Raw genomic sequence first — 19,213 nt, 5'->3', positions numbered from 1 at the left:
TGTGTCTAGACAAGGTGGCCAGAAGAGGGGAATATGCAAACCAGACTTGAAGACGGGTTAAATCAGAGCTTTTCATTTCACAAAAGAGAAATTATAACAGGGTCAGAACATTGATCTTCTAATATTTGAAAGCCTGTTAACTAGGAGAGAGATAGCAAACTGTTTTGTTGTAGGAGGACCCACCCAGCTCTGATGGCTTAAAGCATCATGAATGCAAATTTAAACTCCAGAAAAGCAGAGTTTCCTAACAATGGGACTTCCACAGCAATGGGATCTGCTTCCTCGTTCAGTCTGTGCCTTCCCCATGAGCAAGAGAATCCTAGGAGAGCCACAGCCCATTAGGAAGCTGTGTGGGAACTCACAGGTTCTTTGTTTATTTTTTTTTGAGACGGAGTTTTGCTTTTGTTGCCCAGGTTGAAGTGTAATGTTGCGATCTTGGCTCACTGCAACCTCTGCAACCCGAGTTCAAGTGATTCTCCAGCACCCCCTCACCCAAGTAGCTGGGATTACAGGCACCGCCACCATGCCTGGCTAATTTTTTGTATTTTTAGTAGAGATGGAGTTTCACCATGTTGGCTAAGCTGGTCTCAAACTCCTGACCTCAAGTGATCCACCCCCTTTGGCCTCCCAAAGTGCTGAGATTACAGACGTGAGCCACTGAGCCTGGCCGGGAACCCACAGGTTTTTTGGATGGTCTCTGAATGTCATGCAACTCTTTTATTTTTTATCAAAAAAAATTTTTTTGACACAACGTCTTGCTGTATTGCCCAGACTGGAGTGCGGTGGCCAGATCATAGCTCACTGCAGCTTCTAACTCCTGGGCTCAAGCGATCTTCCTGTCACACGAGTCTCCCAAGTAGCTGGAACACAGGTGCCAGCCACCACACCTGGCTAATTTGGTTTGGATTTGTTTTTTAAGAGATGGGGTCTCGCTATGTTGCCTATACTGGTCTTGAACTGCTGGCCTCAGGCAATCTTCTTTCCTTGGCCACCCAAAGTGCTGGGATTACAAGCATGAGCCACTGTGCACAGCTGAGATTTTTTGACTTAGTCTTTTTGTACATGCGATATTTTATTCATAGAATCCATAAATGGTAGGGAAATTTCTGAGTTCAGAGCAATACATATGATACAAACTTGATATATAGACTAGAGTTTCTTAGCCGAATTGGAGGGGCTGGCTTTAGGTAATCCATGGACTTCCTGAAATTGGGGACACCATTGGAAATATGTGTGAGCTCATGTGCAGTTGCCTATGATTTTCAGTCCTTAAAATGTCTCTTGAACTTAAAGATGCCTTAAGGCAGAGGGCGCGTGTACCCCTAGTGTAGAATCTTGGACAGTGAATGTCAGTAAACATTCGGCAAAAAAGCTCTGCCAAATTGAGTGCCCTGATGTGACTTTTTCATCAAGTCAGTGTTCCTGGGATCTCTTGTACATGATCACCTCACTCTTGTAAGGTTTCATCGTTTCTGCTTACCCTAGTTTTCTTTCCCACCTTGTTCTCTCTCCCACCAGACTGGACTCTGAAATGGGCATGTACAGAGAAGAGGAAACCCCACCATGCTTCAGGCTTTGAGTGGAGAGGAGACAGCCTCTGCTGGGACAGGGAACAGAGGGATGCGGAGACCCTGAAGATGCTTTTGGACAGTGGTCTGAGGTTGGGACAGTGGCAGGAGATACCATTAACCCAGGATCTCCAGGACAAGAGATCAGCTTGGCAGTTACATGTGTTTTTCTTCCAAATGGTTGCCAGGTTGGAATGGCCAATGACATCAGAGATTCCAACCTTCCTAGGAAGGACCGGACTCTGTGGGCGCCTGGGAGCTCAGGTGGACAACAGCATCTTCTCAGAGGTGTTCTCCACTCCTGACTTCTCCCAGCCTCGAGAATTTATAACACCTTCTTCTGGGTCCTAGCAGAGTCCAAAAGAAGGCCATGGACAGAACAGAGACTAGGTTCTGTGGGATGGGACAGATTTTGGGAAAGATCATGACCATCCTGCTCCCCGAGGATGAGGAGCAGAGCCCCCAGCCGAGCACCTCAGGGTACCCCCTCCAGGAGGTGGTGGATGATGAAGTGTCGGGACCATCAGGTGAGGGGACTGGAGGAAGAAGAGGTGGGATAGGATTGACTAAGACGAAGGAAGGGGGCCGGGCACAGTGGCTCACGCCTGTAACCCCAACACTTTGGGAGGCCGAGGCGGGCAGATCACCTAAGGTCAGGAGTTCAAGACTAGCCTGGCCAATATGGTGAAACTCCATCTCTACTAAAAGTACAAAAATTAGCCAGGTGGTAGTGGTGTGCGCCTGTAATCCCAGCTACTCGGGAGGCTGAGACAGGAGCATCGCTTGAGCCTGGGAGGAAGAGGTTGCAGTGAGCCAAGATCACACTACTGCACTCCAGTCTGGATGAGAGAGAGACATTGTCTCAAAAAAAAAAAAAAAAAAAAAAAGGTCAGAGATCAGGAAGGAGAACCTGAGGAGGGTGTGTGGGAAGAATGGAGAAATTCAGGCCAGGTGCAGTGGCTCACACCGGTAATCCCAGCACTTTGGGAGGCCAAGGCAGGAGGTTCACTTGGCCTGCCAGGAGCTTGAGACCAGACTGGCCAACATGGTGAAACCCAGTCTCTACTAAAAGTACAAAACTGAGCTGGGCATTATAGCAGACACCTGTAATCCCAGCTACCTGAGAGCTGAGAGAATAAGTGGAATCCGGGAGATGGATGTTGCAGTGAGCTGAGATTGCACCACTACACTCCAGCCTGGGAGACAAGGCAAGATTCTGTCTCAAAACAAAACAACCAAACAAATAAACAGAAAAAGAGGGACTCAGAGAGCCAGGGACCAGGGAAGGACATGAGGAGGGGTTCTGAGGACAGAGAGATGGAAGAATGGGGAGGGAAAGGAGTGGCACATGGGGCTCAGCAGAGGAGAAATTCAGAAAGATGGCTTGGAGAAGCCAACAGTCTGTGAGGCTGGGGAGGATGGAGAGTAGTTTGGGGTTTTGGGTCGAGGTCTAAGGTGATCAGTTGCAGAAGCATTACACTGTGGCCTGCTTTCTTTACTCAGCCCCTGGGGTAGATCCCAGCCCCTGGCGTAGGTCCCTTTGCTGGAAAAGGAAGAAGGAGTGGTCGGACGAATCTGAGGAGGAGTCAGAGAAGGAGCTCGCCTCTGAGCCTGAGGAGACCTGGGTGGCAGAGACACTGTGTGGGCTCAAGATGAAGCTGAAGTGACGGTGAGTGTCACTCGTGCTCCCTGAGCATCATGAGGCCTTCAACAGGCTGCTTGGTAGGAGGACACCCCAGAGAGCACCTCCAATCCTGTTCTTTCTAAAAAGAGGAAACTTCCAATAACCACACTTTTCCAATGGGAAAAATAAGCCCCCAGTGGGTGAGCTCTCCATGCAGGAGGACTCAGAAGTGATCACTCATGAGGGATGTTTAGGAAGTTATCACTCATGAGGGACGTTTAGGAGACGATAGAGGATTAGGATTAGGTCAGCGCTTGGGATGAGAAAGCTTGGTTTTGGGCTAAGTGCAGGGGCTCACGCCTGAGATCCCAGCACGTTGGGAGGCTGAGGCAAGAGGATTGCTTCAACTCTGGACTTTGAGGCTGCAATGAGCTATGATGGCACCACTGCACTCCAGCTTGGGTGATAGAGCAAAACTCTGTCTCAAAAGAAAAAGCAAGGCCGGGCGCGGTAGCTCATACCTGTAATCCCAGCACTTTGGGAGGCCGAGGCAGGTGGATCACCTAAGGTCAGGAGCTAGAGACCAGTCTGACTGACATAGTAAAACCTGATCTCTACTAAAAATACAAAAATTAGCCGGGCGTGGTGGCGCACGCCTGTAATCCCAGCTACTCAGGGGACTGAGACAGGAGAATTGCTTGAACTCGGGAGGCCGAGGTTGCAGTGAGCTGAGATTGTGCCACTGCATTCCAGCCTGGCCCACAGAGCGAGACTCCATCTCAATAAGTAAGTAAATAAATAAATAAATAAAACAAAATAAAAAATCAAAGAAAGTGGCTTCAGCTGTGCCCTCTGAAACTTAATGTCTCTTACTGACTTTTCTAAACCTAAGTGTCTCCATCCATAGAGGGGGATACCAAGGCCATGGTCACATCCTGATGTGACTGTCTCATGGGGAAATGATGGGAATTCCTTTATGACTCTGCAGTGGTCCCTCCGTGTCTGCTGGGAGGACATCCTGGCTTATTCCCAGCTCTACATCCCGTAGATTCTCACACCCAGGGCCTCCTTCAGCCTCTTCTCAGGGGAGTCTCAGAGCAGGAGCCTCTCTCCCTTGCCCAGTGAAAGTCATTCTCCCCTCTCCCATCCACCTCACCCGTGGCAGCAATCCTGAGACTTCTCCCTGGGAGGCATACTTCTCCTCGCTGCCCTGCTGCTCCCACAGAAACCCTGTCCTGCTTCTCATGCTGACATCTGCTGTCTAATCACAGAGGATCCTGTCGTTAAAAGATTCCTGGCCTGGGACAAAGATCTGAGGGTGTCGGACAAGGTAAGGTTGTTCTCTACGGAACTGTGTTCCTGCTTCAACACACTGCCCGGGGGTGGGCACAGCTTCCAAACCCACAGTTCCTCTCCTCTCTCCCTCCAGCACCTCCCACCAGATGCTCCCACAGTCTTTTTTTCTTTTTGTGAGACAGAGTCTCGCTCTGTTGCCCAGGCTGGAGGGCAGTGTCTCAACCTTGCCTCACTGCAGCCAATGCCTCCCGAGTTCAAGGCATTCTCCTGCCTCAGCCTCTCAGGCAGGTGGAATTACAGGCATGTACCACCATGGCTGGCTCATTTTTGTGGTTTTAGTAGAGACGGGGTTTTGCCATGTTGACCTGGCTGGTCTTGAACACCTGACCTCAGGTGTTCCGCTCACCATGGCCTCCCAAAATGCTGGGATTACAGACATCAGCCACTGTGCCCCTGCAGCTCCCACAGTCTTGAGTCTTGGTGCCCACCTTTTTTTTTTTTTTTTTTCCGACAGAATCTAGCTGTGCTCCCCAGGATGGAGTGCAGTGGCATGATCACAGCTCACTGCAGCCTCTAATTCCTGGGCTCAAGCAATCCTCCTGCCTCAGCCTTCTGAGTAGCTGGGAGTACAGGCACATGCCATCATGCTTGAATAATTTTTATACAAACAGGGTCTTGCTATGTTGCCCAGGTTGTTCTCGAACTGCTGGGCTCACATGATCCTCCTATCTCAGCCTCTCAAACTACTGGGATCACAGGCTTGAGCCACCACTCCCGGCTATTCTTGGTTTTTTTATGATTTGTCAGCATCTCCCTCAGGACTCTGCTGGTCTGTTGCCGAGTGAATGAGTGGCCCTTGCCTCTCCTACAGGTCGTTTGGGATCTGAGCCCTGGGCCACAGTCTGGCCGCAGCCCTGAAGCTCCTGGCCCCTCTACTCTCAGCTCTTTGGGACAGTTCTCTGCCTGGCACACAAAAGACCCTCCTGACACCAGCTGACCTAGACACGCCCCCTCCAAAGATCCCATCAGAGCCCACCATCCTGGGAGCACCACCGAAAACCCTTCCTCCGGCTTCTCGGATTTGCCTCCAACCATCAAATACCCCTCCACCCCGCAATTTGCACATGAGCACAGTCACCCCAACACTGAGGTCCCTTCTTTGATGGGCACCCCCTCCCCAGACCCCCATTCCACCATCTCCACGATCTTCCTCTCCCAAGATGTGACCTCTCCCGCTTTGTGTTCCCGTCTCTCCATCGGTATCTCCTGGCTATGGTCATAGCATATTTTAGCTGGGCCAGCCTCTTCTCCTGGCAATACCAATGCATCCATTTCTTCCTGGCTGTGTGAGTGGTTTGCTGCCTCCTATCGGTCAATACCCAACACCCTGGGACAGCGGGAGAAGTGGGATTCCAGCTTTTCATTTATTCTTTCACCTATTTGTCCTCTTTACTCTGTGTACAAAAAAGACAAGATTATACTATCTTGTTCTTAGACTGTTGTTTCTAAAAGGAAACTCAGGCTGGGCGCGGTGGCTCATGCCTGTAATCCCAGCACTTTGGGAGGCCGAGGCAAGCAGATCACCTGAGGTCAGGAGTTCGAGACCAGCCTGGCCAAAATGGCCAAACCCTGTCTCTACTAAAAATAGAAAAATTAGCCGGGCATGGTGGTATGCACTTGTAATCCAAGCTGGGGCAAGAGAACCCCTTGAACCCAGGAGGTGGAGGTTGCAGTAAGCTAAGGTTGAGTCACTGCACTCCAGCCTGGGCAACAGAGTGAGACTTTTTCTCAAAAAAAAGGCAAAAAAAAAAAAAAAAAAAAAAGCCAAAAAACCAAATTCCAACACCAGTGTACAAATAAAAGAATAAAACAAAAGGAACCATAAACCGCTCCTAAGGGGAGAAGAAAAGGAGCGGAGGAGCGGACACGACACTTCCCCCAGCAAGCAGACGTTTCCAGTTCTTCTCTCTCTCCTTCCCACATCAACCGCAAACGCCATCGACCTCCTCCAGGTTCCCACGACAGAGGCCACAGTTCAGGTCCCCCTCGCATCACTCGAATCCGCTGTCAAATGCTCCCTGCTGGCGTCTCCTGGAGTCTCTCCCCAAGCCAGGGGGCTCCCTAGTGCAGCCTGAGCATCTTTCCAAAGCACAACGCCCTCACTGCCCACCTGAACAACTTCCTTAGCTGATGTCTTGCTAAATCGAGGCAAGGATCCTCAGTGCCAATTCCACCCTCTCTACAATCTCTACAAGCACACTGGCTCGCCTTCTTGGTGTTTCCTGGCTTGGCTTCACCGCTCCTTCCAAATGCCCTCCACTCAACTTTGCGTTTGTGTTTTCTGTTTGGGTGTCCCGCACACATGTGGTTCTGAAGGGAGGGACCCATTCCTTGAAGTCAGTTCACTCCACAGCCTCTGTGATGCCTTCCCTCATCTTCCAACTTCTGCATGCCCGTAGCTCTCCAGTTACATCCTATTATAATGTGACACTGGGATTAGGTCATCTCCCCTGATTCCTACCAGTCCCATTAGACTAGATGCCTGTAGAAGGCAGGGTCCTGGCAAAATATCAATGTATTCAATTTCTTTTATTTTTTTGAGACAGATTTGCCCTGTCCCCCAAGCTGGAGTGCAGTGGTGAGATCATAGCTCACTGCAGCCTCCATATCCTGGGCTCAAGCGATCCTCCCACCTCAGCCCCTTGATTAGCTCCGACTACAGGGCTGTGCCACCACACCGGGACAGTTATTTATTTATTTATTTATTTATTGAGACAGAGTGTTGCTGTGGCCTCTCAGGCTGGAATGGAGTGGCCCAATCTTGGCTCACTGCAACCTCCGCCTCCTGGGTTCACATAATTCTTATGCTTCAGCCTCTTGAGTAGCTAGGACTAATGGGTGTGCCACCGTACCAGGCTGATTTTTGTATTTTTAGTAGAGATGGGGTTTCTCCATGTTGACCAGGCTTGTCTCGAACTCCTGGTATCAAGCGATCCACCTGCTTCAGCCTTCTAAAGTGCTGAGATTACAGGCATGAGCCACCACGTCTGGCTTGTTTTTCACATTTTTTATAGAGACCAGGGTCTTGCTATGTTGCCCAGGCCTGTCTCAAACTCCTGGCCTCAAGTGATCCTCCTGCTTCGGCCTCCCAATGTGCTGGGATTCCTCGCATAAGCCACCACTCTTGGTCACCAGTTGGGTTTTTGTCTCCATCCTGAAGGAATGGGAGATGCCCTTCAGCAGGTCTCTGTCCAGCAGAGCCCTCCTGAGGAAGGCGTGGCTCTCTGCAGGGTGGGTGCCCGTCCTGAGCTGAGGACGGTCCCCTGCCCTCCTCTCCAGGAAGCTGGCCTCAGCCGGAGGTCTCTCCTGGTGGTGCCCCTAAGCAGTAACCTGATAGCTGTCCCCAGCTACTTGGCCAATGACATGGAGGAGGACAGTGAGACCTCCAAACAAAACATCTACTTCCTGTACGGGAAGAACCGCTCTCAGATTCCTTGTTCCAGAAGATTCGGTTCCGGTTCTTCCGTTCCGTGCACTGCAGGGCTTGGGTTTTCCTGGAGGAGTTGGAGGAGGTGGGTGGGGCCTGGGGAGGTGGAGGAGGTGGGGAGGAATCGGGTGGGCTGGAGGCTGGATGAGGGGAGGGAGGAGTATCCTGGGGAGTCCCCATCTTCTTAAGGGGTGTTTGTTTTTCCAGATCCAGGCTTATGACCCAGGGCACTGGGTGTGGGCATGAGATCGTGCCCACCTTTCCTAGAGCTCCAGGGACCGTGGAGGCCTGAGGTCATCGGCCTGAGGGAAGGTACACCTGCGTCCTCTGGGGTAAAGGCAGAATATTGGGGTCTATTTCAGAAATCTGAGGAACCCAACTGCTTGATCTGGCTTCAAGCCTGGGCAATGTGGCGAGATCCCCTCTCCACAAAAATACAAAAAGTAGCCAGGTGATGTGGGAGGCATCTCTACTCCCAACTACTCAGGAAGCTGAGGCGGGAGGATCGCTGGAGCCTGGGAGGTTGGGGCTGCAGGGAGCCCTGATCCTGCCACTGCACTCCAGCCCGGACAACAGAGTGAGACCCTGCCTCAAAAATAATCATAAATACTGAGTTCGGGAAGGTTCATTATGATGGACGCACTTGAGTGACCGATTTGGGTCGAGGGTCCAGTGAAGCTTTGGTTTACATCTTGTGCAGCTAACCACGTTGAGCACAAAGCATGAGACTTCATCATGAGGAGGTAGGATTATGGATTAGGCTTCTGGACTCGGGGTTCGTGATGTTGTCACATTAGAAACAGATCTAGCATGGTTACAAGTTTAGCTCTTAAGCGACACTAAAGGCCCCAGCTGTGATGAAGTCCAAAGCCACATTCTCTGAGGGTGCCCTACTCCCTGGGCAGACCCACCCAAAGTCCTTGCTATGAAGCAGATCACTGGGGCTGACCTTGGGTGTATTGAGTTTCGGAGTCAGGGTCATCAAAGTGTGAGTTTCACAGTTGAACACGATGGTTCAGAAGCAGGCTATGGAATGAAGGACAGGAGATAAAATTGGATTTCTCAATTGCTCTGAACTCTAGTTAGACTTGACGTGGGATGTGAATAACCTTCCTGTCTAGACAGCTGCCTCCTTGAAGTGTGACGTCCTCTCTCTCACTTCCAGAACACCGGGCCCAGGGGAGATGCGGATTTTCAGCAAGAACTTTATTCCAATGCTAATGGCAGGCACCAGGAAGGAGGACAGGAGCCGTTTGTGCAGGTCATCTAGAAGAACCCGGACTGTTCTAGACTGAGCTGAATAGAGTGATCACATTGTCCTCCTAGGACTGGAGTGGGGGTACTTCTAGGAATCCATAGAGAACAGTGAGAAACCAGGGGTGTTTCCGGTTCCACCCCTTCCTGCAGCGCCATCTCCCTTTTTATATTGCTGAATTCCAACCTCCCTGGGGCAGAACCTGGAGATCCTGTTTCCTATGGACTTGCTTGCCGCAGCCCAGGAGCATTGAAGGCACACAGCAGACCCTCTGATTGGCACGGAATTCTTTGTAAAATATGAGGGCCACAGACTGTAACAGACAGCTTCATGCACACTATGCATTTATTGGTTTGTTTGGAAAATGTTGGCCATTGAATTATTAATAGGTTTATTTCAAATAGTTTGGAAATTGTTGTACTTTTGAAAACATGCTGTTCCTGTAGATTTTTTGATGAGAGTTATAGCTGTTATATATACATAAAGATAATTTTATTTTCATTTTAAGAGAGAATCCTTTTTATCCTAAATCTTTCATTATCTTTAAATTGTTTTCTGTATTATTATATGTGCCTCTGAAGCAAGTACACTTTTTATCTATGATACTTCCATAATAATCTCTTCTATTTATAGCTATTGGTAGTTCCCCTAAATTCCTGTCATACAAATTTTTATTTGCTGTTTAGATTTGTGACTGAATTGTGAGAATTCAGTTGTGATTTTTAACATGTCTTAGATATATACTAACATGTCTAATATATACTATATATTTTATTGGTTTATTTTGAAAAAGATGGGCATAGAATCATTACTATATTTATTTAAAATATTTTGAAAATACTGGTATTTTTGAATAGACACCGTTCCTACAAAGTTGTGAGATGGGTGTTATAGCTGCTATATACACATAAATATAATTTTGTTTTCCTTTTTAAGAGAAGATTCTTTTTATCCTAAATCTTTTACCTTTAAATCTTTGTACCTATTATTACATGTGCTGCTGAAGGGAGCACTCTTTTTATCTATGATACTTAATATGTGTATTACACTTACAGCTACATGATAGTTCCCCTAAATTCTTATAAAAATAAATTTTTATTTGATGTTTACTGTATGTTTTTGAAATGTGAGAATTCAGATGTAATTTTTTACCTTGTATTGGCATGTTTGTACGTTACTTTAAAGAGGATGTGTGTTCTAAGGGAGGACATGAGCTATGTGTTTTCAAGAGAACAATGCAGTGCGTCTCTTGGGGAGACGTAATAAAGATGAAGTTTTCTCACCTTCACAGCGAGTGTGATCATATTGGTCTGGATTGGTTATTTGCTGTCATGACATTTTTCCTCAATGGGGTTTTGGTTATTTGAACATATTAATTAGCTCTAGAAGATAATCCTGCATTATTTTTTATGTAGAGAAAACACAAGGCTGGGTGCAGTGCTCACACCTACATTCCCAGCACTTCTGGAGGTCATGGTGGGAGGATCACTTGAGGACAGGAGTTTGAAGCCAGCCTGGGCAACATAGCATCAACATTTATCTATTTTTTTTAAATTTTTTTAAAAAGAAAAATAATAGAAGAGAAGGCTGATCCCAAGCTAGAGGTTTTGTTTGTTTGTTTGTTTGTTTTGGAGACAGAGTCTCACTCTGTCTCCCAGGCTGGAGTGCAATGGCATGACCTCGGCTCACTGCAACTTTCACCTCGATTCAAGTCAATTCTCCTACCTCAGCCTCCTAAGTAGCTGCGACTACAGGCACCCAACCGTACATCCAACTAACTTTTGTAAAAATAGTAGAAATGGGTTTTCACCATGTTGGCCAGGCTGGTCTCCAACTCCTGACCTCAAGTGATTCGCCCGTCTCGGCCTTCCAAAGTGCTGGGATTAAGGGAGGAGACCACCCCTCATATTGTCTTATGCCCAATTTCTGCCTCCAAAGAAAGAAAAAGTAACAACTAAAAGGCAGAAAGGAAATCCACAAGCAGACAGCCCGGTGCCACACCCTGGACCTGGTAGTTAAAGATCGACCCCTGATCTAATCGGTTATGTTATTTATAGATTACAGACATTGTATAGAAAAGCGCTGTGAAAATCCCTATCTTGTTTTGTTCTGATCTAATTACCAGTGCATGCAGCCCCCAGTCACATACCCACTGCTTGCTCAATCGATCACAACCCTCTCACGCGCACCCCCTTAGAGTTGTGAGCCCTTAAAAGGGACAGGAATTGCTCACTCGGGGAGCTCGGCTCTTGAGACTGGAGTCTTGCCGATGCCCCCAGCCGAATAAACCCCTTCCTTCTTTAACTCGGTGTCTGAGGAGTTTTGTCTGAGGCTCGTCCTGCTACAGGATTACAGGCATGAGCTACTGCACCCAGACCCCAAGCTAGAGTTTTAAAGCAGGAAATGAGGGAAAGATATTGAGAGAGGAAAACCAGGTGGTAAGAAACTCTAAAGGTGGCAGGGCGCGGTGGCTCACTCCATTGATGCCAGCAGGAGTTCGAGACCAGCCTGGCCAACATGGTGAAACCCTGTCTCTAGCAAAAATACAAAAATTAGCCAGGCATGGTGGTGCATACCTCTAATCCCAGCTATTTGGGAGGCTGAGGCAGGAGAATCACTTGAACCTGGAAAGTGGAGGTTGTAGAGATTGCACCACTGCACTCCAGCCTAGGCAACAGAGCGAGACTCTGTCTCCCCCTGCAAAAAAACAAACAAAAAAAACCAGTTCCTGCAACAGTTAAAGCTGTTAAAGACAGGCACTCTGCCATGCAATTCTTTGTGATTTTTCTTTTTTATTTCTGGAGTCGGGGTCTTGTCCTGTCACCCAGACTGGGGTGCAGTGGTGCGGTCATAGCTCACTGCGGCCTCAGACTCAAGCTCAAGCGATTCTCTTACCTTGCCTCCCAAAGTGCTGGGATTACAAGCATGAGCCACCGCACCTGGCCTGTGTGACACAATTCTGATGTCAACTCCCTGATGTTACGTCAAATGCCACAGGTCAAATGCCACCAGCCCCCACCAGGCTGTCCTCGCTTCAGATGCAGCTGCAAGCTTGGGTGTCCTCAGACCACATGTACTTCTCACCAACTGGCTGCAAATTTGGAGATTCCCACCGTGCCCTCAGGTTTGATAATTATAACAACTCGCAGAACTCAGAAGAACATGACGCTTTTTCTTTTTCTTTTTTTTTTTTTTTGAGATGGAGTCTCTCTCTGTCGCCCAGGCTAGAGTGCAGTTGCGCAATCTCAGCTCACTGCAAACTCCGCCTCCCGTTCAAGCGATTCTCTTGCCTCAGCCTCCCGAGTAGCTGGGATTACAAGTGATCACCCCCAGCTAATTTTTGTATTTTTAGTAGAGACGGGGGGTTTCACCATGTTGGCCAGTTTGGCCTCGAACTCTTGACCTCAGGTGATCTGCCCGCCTCGGTCTTCCAAAGTGCTGGGATTACCAGCGTGAGCCAGTGTTCTCGACCAAGCATGATACTTTCATTACAGTTTTATATAAGAAAAACACTGACAAAAGTTAAGACCGGACAAAAGCAGAGACACATAGTGGAAACTCTGAGAGAGTCCCACAGATGACATTTCTGTGTCCTCAGGACGCATCATCCTCTCAGCACATTGATGTGTATCACCGACCAGGGAAGTTCACCTGGGCCTCCACATCCGGGGCTTTGATTACATTGGCTTGGTTGACTCAATCATTGGCCAGGCAGTGGAGTCATCCTCCAGCCCCCCAGTTCCTTTCTGGATGTCAGCCTGATACCATGTGGCTCAAAGTTGCAACCTTCAAATCACATGGTTGGTCTTTCTGGTGTGGTTGACCAGAGTCAATCACAAGTCACCTGGTTGGCATAAACTCAGGTGTGACCCTGGGGGGGTCACCATGAGTAACAGACACATCTATCACCCAGGAAATTCCAAGGATTTAGAGGCTGTCTCCAAGAATCAGAGACAAAGGCCAGAAACAACTGGGAAAAGAAGGGCAGGGAAGTGTCAGAACAGCAAAGAAACATAAAAATTCCTTTCTATATGTCCATATAGATAATGTATATAAAACAGATATTTAATGTATTAATGTATTAAATATATAGATTGCTTTATAAATATAAACATATGACATATTTATATATAACTTATATTTATATATATAAATATTGTAAATACAGGGAGAAATATATAAATATCCCTCTTTATCTATTTATTTTTGAGTTGGAGTCTTGCTCTGATGCCCAGGCTGTAGTGCCGTGGCTCGATCTTGGCTAACTGCAACCTCCACCTCCCAGGTTCAAGTGATTCTCCTGCCTCAGCCTCCCGAGTAGGTGGAAATACAGGCACCCACCACCACGACCAGCGAATTGTTGTATATTTAGTAGAGATGGGTTTTACTATTATGGCCAGGCTGGTCTTGAACTGCTGACCTCATGTGATCCACCTGCCTCGGCCTCCCAAAGTGCTGGGATTACAAGTGTGAGCCACTGCACCTGGTCAAATTTCTCTCTATATTTATATTTATAAAGGAAACATATGTGTTTGTGGTGGTGGTGGGGAGGGAGGTCTTGGGCTACCATAACAAAATACCATAACTAGGCGGCTTAAATAGCAGAAATTCATTTTCTCACTGTTCTGGAGGCCGGAAGTCCAAGACCCAGACGCCATCAGGATTGGTATCTGTTGAGGCCTCTCTTCCTGGATTGCAGGTGGCTGGGCAAACAGCAATGTCTGTCTCCAGCTCTGGGAGGTTGAGAGACATCCTGAGTCTGGTGAAAAGCAGTGCAATCCATCTTGAGTGTGGACCCAATGTCAGAACAGCGAGGGAACCTTTAGAACACTCCCAGAATATGTTGTTGAGAGAAATCAAAGAAATTAGCAAACCCCCTTTTAATGGGAGTAAGCTAAGGGGGAGGTTCAACTGATGACAACATGTCAGCATTTCTAGAATGACTGACAAAGTGCCTCCAGGACTTGATGTCCTGGGACCCCAAGGCAAAAAGTGTCAGGTGGTCCTCAGCACCGACTTCATATCTCAGAATGCCCCAGATAGCTCCAGAAAGCTCCACAAATGGCCGTAGGCCCTGACATTAACCCCTCCCAGTTAGTAGAGGCAGACATCTTTTTTTTTTTTGATATGGAGTTTGCTGTTGCCCAGGTTGGAGTGCAGTGGGCTCAATCTCAGCTCACTGCAACCTCTGCCTTCTGGGTTCAAGTAATTCTTCTGCCTCAGCTTCCCTAGAAACTGGGATTACAGGTGTCCACCACCACGCCTGGCTAATTTTTGTATTTTTAGTAGAGACGGGGTTTTGCCACGTTGGCCAGGCTGGTCTTCAATTCCTGACCTCAGGTGATCCGCCCACCTCGGCCTCCCAAAGTGCTGGGATTACAGACATGACCCACCACACCCAGCCGACTTCTAGAGATTCAATAACAGAGATGTGGTTCAAGAAGAAAGGGAGACATCGTTTGTGGAAGGCAGGAGCTTCATGAAAAGAGGCCAATGAAAGGCAGAACGTGTAGCTGTCAACGTACGGGAAACCAGCCAGGAGCCTCCCCGCAGGGACTTCAGCACAGATGGCCGGGAAAATCTGCATTAACCTGAGCCCTGGGCCTAAGAGAGTACAAGGCCTTGACTGTTTCTACAGACTCACAAGACGCAATCTCTGTGGTCCACGCCCACGGTGTGATCTGGAAAACAGGGGGACTTCAAAATGCCAACAACAAGGAAATCAAATGTGCAACAAGCAGAAATACTGGCATTGATGTGGGCCATGGAAAGGCCTAAACAGATGACTGCAGTCCATTGCCAAGGTCATCAAAGGGGTGACTCTGAAATAATAAATTTCAAACGCCATGGCCCAAACAACTGCACAGGGTGGGGAAGTCCTCCACATGCCTCTGCTTCCTTCAGTACCTCTTTACGAAATAAGCCGAGGTACTTCCCTGAGGACTTTCCTTTTTCTTTCTTTCTTTAGAGACGGAGTCTTGCTCTGTCGCCCAGGCTAGAGTGCAGTGGCACGATCTCGGCTCACTGCAACCTCTCCCTCCTGGGTTTTAGCAATTGTCCTGCATCAGACTTCTGAGTAGCTGAGAATACAGGTGCGTGCCACCATGCCCAGCTAATATTTGTATTTTTAGTAGAGACACGGTTTCACCATCTAGGCCAGGCTGGTCTTGAACTCCTGAACTCATGATCCAGCTGCCTTGGTGCTGGGATCCACCTACCAAAGTGCTGGGATTACAGGCATAAGCCACCGCACCCGGACTTCTTTTTTTATTTTTTGAGATGAAGTTTCGTCTTGTTGCCCAAGCTGGAGTGCAATGGTGCGACCTCGGCTCACTGCCACCTCCTCCTCCCAGGTTTAAGCGATTATCCTGCCTCAGCTTCCTGAGTAGCTGGGATTACAGGCACCCACCACCAAACCCCACTAACTTTTTGTATTTTTAGTAGAGATGGGATGTCACCATGTTGGCCAGGATGGTCTTGAACCCCTGACCTCTAATGATCCACCTGAATTGGTCTCCCAAAATGCTGGGATTACAGGCGTGAGCCACTGCGCCCAGCCCCTCCCATACCCCTTTTGGCCAGGGCAGTACAATTCAGAAGAATCTTGCCAGGGAAGACTGGTAAATGGACGTCAACGTGATGCCTATGGCTCCTGGAGGATTTAGATACCTCCTGGTGCTCATTGATACCTTTACCAGTCACACGGGGCTTTTCCATGCCAAACTGAAAATGCAGGAGATCACTGATCAACCTTCAACTATTCACTAGCAGAACACTGAGGGGACTGTGCGGTCACCAATACCTCCTATTGCACTTGGATAAACACCTCCTGGGAAATAGAGCTGAATAGAAAGGAAATAGTCAAACAAGCAGAATGGCTGCATTCCTTCAACCAGAAGGGTCCATTAGTCTGTTTTCATACTGCTATAAAGAACTAGCTGAAACTGGTTAATTTATGAAGAAAAGAGGTTTAATTGACTCACAGTTCTGCAGGCTGTACAGGAAGCATGGCTGGGGGGGCCTCAGGAAACTGACAATCATGCAGAAGGTGAAGGGGAAGCAGGCACGTCTGGCCATGGTGGAGCAGGAGAGACAGAGAGAGTGAAGCGGGAGGTGATGCACGCTTTTAAACAAACAGATCCCGTGAGCGCTCACTCACTATCACGAGAACAGCAAGGGGGAAGTCGGCCCCCATGAGCCAATCACCTCCCACCAGGTCCCTCCCTCAACACTGGGAATTACAATTTGACATGAGATTTGGGTGGGGACACAGAGCTGAACCATGTCAAGGGTAGTTCAACCACTGAGAGAGAGAGATTGATTGAGATGGAGTCCTGCTCTGTTACCTAGGCTGGAGTGCAGTGGCACAATCTCGGCTCACTGCAACCTCCGCCTCCCGGGTTCAAGCGATTCTCCTGCCTCAGCCTCCCGAGTAGCTGGGACTACAGCACACACCACCACACCTGGCTAATTTTTGTATTTTTAGTAGAGATAGGGCTTCACCATGTTTGCCAGGCTGGTCTTGAACTCCTGACCTCATGATCACCCTGCTTTGGCTTTTCTTTTGCTGGAATTACAGGCACAAGCCACCGCACCCGGCCAACCACTGAGATTTAGAAGGCAGTCGAGTCCACTATACCACACCTCACCTGGTTTCTTCCTCTGTTGGGGCCCCTCGTGGCCACTGTTCTGTTACTTTTCGGTCCTATTTAAATAGATGGTGAGCTGTCTGTCCTCCAGGCTCCAACACTTCCACCTTCAGCCTGTATTACAATACCAGCCCTTCAAGCTACTCCAGGTGACCCCAGAACTCATTTGAACTCAGAAGCCCAAGAGTTTCATTCCTCTCACTTTAGGGGACTCAGTGCCCCTGGTCAGCATGAAGTCGATACAGAAGCATGACCTCCATCCCTAATCCCTCAAGAATGAGGAGTGGAAGGTGTCGGCAGGAAGGCAGGGGCACGGTTTGTAAATCTGCAACTGCATCAGACCCAATCTAGTTCAACTTTTTTTTTCTTTCTTTCTTTTGACGGAGTTTCGCTCTTGTCACCCAGGCTGGAGTGCAATGGCACGATCTCAGCTCACTGCAACCTCCACCTCCTAGGTTCAAGCGACTCTGCTGCCTCAGCCTCCGGAGTAGCTGGGATTACAAGGGTGCGCCACAGCGCCTGGCTAATATTTGTATTTTTAGTAGAGATGGGGTTTCACCATTTTGGCCAGGCTGGTCTTGAACTCCTGACCTCAGGTGATCCACCTGCCTTGGCCTCCCAAAGTGCTGGGATTACACATCTCAGCTCAAGTCATCCTGAGCTGCTTGTACTTCCTCAAGTGTAGCTGCTGTTACATTCACCCTCTGCCTCTCTTCTTATCTTTCTGGTGAATCCCTTTTTTCCTGGTTCACCTGTTCTATGAAGACTTTTTTTGACCAATATTGTATTTCTCAGGACTCTTGACTTTAAGGGACAGAAACCCAACACAAACTAGCTTCAGTTAAAAGGGGATGTATTAACTCATATAAGTAAGGACTAGACAAAGCCACCACCGGAACGGCTAGATCCAGACACTCAAACAATGCTGCCAGCTCTCTCTCTTTCTCTCACACACACTCATATGTACATGTATTTTGGCTTCTTATTATGAGTTGGTCTCATCCCTTCTTGCTAGGGGAGACTACTCACAGGGAACTCTAGACTTACATACAGTTTGATCACCCCAGGAGAGAGTGAGGCTTCTTTCTCGCAGTCTCAGGTTATTAAAATTATGGGAAAGGCTAAGAGTAGCCTGGCTGGTGACGTGTGCCCAGCACTTGGCCCGTGACTGGAGGGACAGCGTTGTGATTGACCATGCCTTGGACCCTCTTTCTTGATCTAGGAAGAAAGAATGGGTATTCCTCTTGTCAGGGAGCAGCTGTCAGATAAAAGAGGGAGTCTGTTATTACATAAAGAGGGTAGACCACTGTTGTCTCCTTCTTACCCCTCCCTCCACCTCCATTCATGTTCCCACTGCCCTTTGTGCATAGGCACAGAAGGGGACAAAACAGATTTTGGAGTCACATAGACATAGAGCCAGTTACTGGCTTTATAGTAACTGTGTAACTTTGGGGATGTTTTAAGTCTCTTTGTGCCTCTGCTTTTTCATCTGTACAATGTTTTAGGGATGTGTTGTAAGGGTTAAAAACCTAGACAAAGTATCTGGCACATAGTAGGTACTATGGCAGTCATAACAATTATATTTGACCATCTCCCCTTTCTAAACCATGACTTGGCCGGGCGTGATGGCTCACGCCTGTAATCCCAGCACTTTGGGAGGCCGAGGTGGGAGGATCACTTGAGGCCAGGAGTTCAAGACCAGCCTGGCCAACATGGTGAAACCCCGTCTCTACTAAAAATACAAAAATTAGCCAGGCATGGTGGTGCATGCCTGTAATCCCAGCTACTTGGGAGGCTGAGGTGAGACTCACTTGAACCCAGGAGGTGGAGGTTGTGGTGAGAGGAGATTGCACCACTGCACTCCAGCCTGGGTGACAGAGTGAGACTCCATCTCAAAAAAAATAAAATAAAATAAAATAAACCCATGATCTCCTTGAGGCAGGGCCTTATTTTAGGCAAAATTTAACTTGGTTATAAGACCAGGACTCAAATATATGATGGATTGATTTCTGTCCACTGAAACAGGATGATACTGAAAGATAAGGCAAGATTGGCAGATGAGGGAAGCATTCAGTTCTGTCTTCTTCAATCTTGGCTTTATGATACTGGCCCATTGCCATTATGTAGTCTTCTGTTTCAAGCTCTCCAAAGCGTCTCCACATCTGTTACTTGACTTCACTGTGTCACCCTGGAGGGAGGACCTTGCGTTAGGCTTCATGAACAGATCTGATGAGGGACCCACAAGACACAAAGTCAACCAAGAATGGGCAGCAGGGGGCGCTGTGGACAAGCCCCGGGAAAGCCAAGGGAAAAACTGCGGAGGTTCTGAACCTA

At 48.3% G+C, this 19,213-nt stretch overlaps 2 pseudogenes; one reads left to right on the top strand and one right to left on the bottom strand.

Annotated features, from left to right (window-relative positions):
* Positions 1–1,518: 1,518 nt before the first annotated feature.
* LOC129041011 (putative speedy protein E21) lies at positions 1,519–4,962 on the top strand (annotated as a pseudogene).
* Positions 4,963–5,049: 87 nt separating this feature from the next.
* On the bottom strand, positions 5,050–6,110 carry LOC134739913 (uncharacterized; annotated as a pseudogene).
* Between the last annotated feature and the right edge of the window lie 13,103 nt (positions 6,111–19,213).

This window comes from Pongo pygmaeus, chromosome 6, assembly GCF_028885625.2.
Source record: "Pongo pygmaeus isolate AG05252 chromosome 6, NHGRI_mPonPyg2-v2.0_pri, whole genome shotgun sequence".
Classification (NCBI taxonomy): domain Eukaryota; kingdom Metazoa; phylum Chordata; class Mammalia; order Primates; family Hominidae; genus Pongo; species Pongo pygmaeus.
The sequence above is the reverse complement of the archived record's forward strand: the minus strand, read 5'-3'. Positions and strand labels throughout refer to the sequence as shown.